Below are 490 nucleotides of genomic sequence, written 5' to 3' on the forward strand. Positions count from 1 at the left end.
TTGAGTATCACTCCTCCCCAGTCTCCCTACAGGCGCTCGGCGTTTCAAAAGCACAGCCAGAAAGAAAGGCCGTCTTCAGGCGGCTGGAACCGGGCGTGGAGAGCGCAGGAGGAACAAGAAAGCGTGCTGTCAGGCACTGTGGTCGGCGCTTTGCGTTTATGCGCTCGCTGGCAAGCCGCCTAACCCCTGCAAGAACAGCCTGGCCAGCTCCGGTTCCAGAGGGGAGGTTGAGGCAAGCAGCTAGCGCGTTGCACCAGGGCGGGGGCGCTGCCCAGGAGCCGCGCGGCCGGCAGGGGGCTCCCCGTACCGGTCTTCGCGGGAGGAAGCGCAGCCAGCAGCTCGGACGGGTCAAAGGAGGAAAAGGGAAAATTACTGGGACTCGGGGACGGGAAGGGCTGCGAGGCTGGGAGGAAGGCACTCGAGACTGTCGAGTCCGGCCGCCGGCGTCCCACCCCTTGTCCCGGTCTGCGCCGGTAGCCCCAGAGAGGGG

This window comes from Tupaia chinensis, unplaced genomic scaffold (genome assembly GCF_000334495.1).
Source record: "Tupaia chinensis unplaced genomic scaffold, TupChi_1.0 Scaffold000407_1, whole genome shotgun sequence".
Classification (NCBI taxonomy): domain Eukaryota; kingdom Metazoa; phylum Chordata; class Mammalia; order Scandentia; family Tupaiidae; genus Tupaia; species Tupaia belangeri.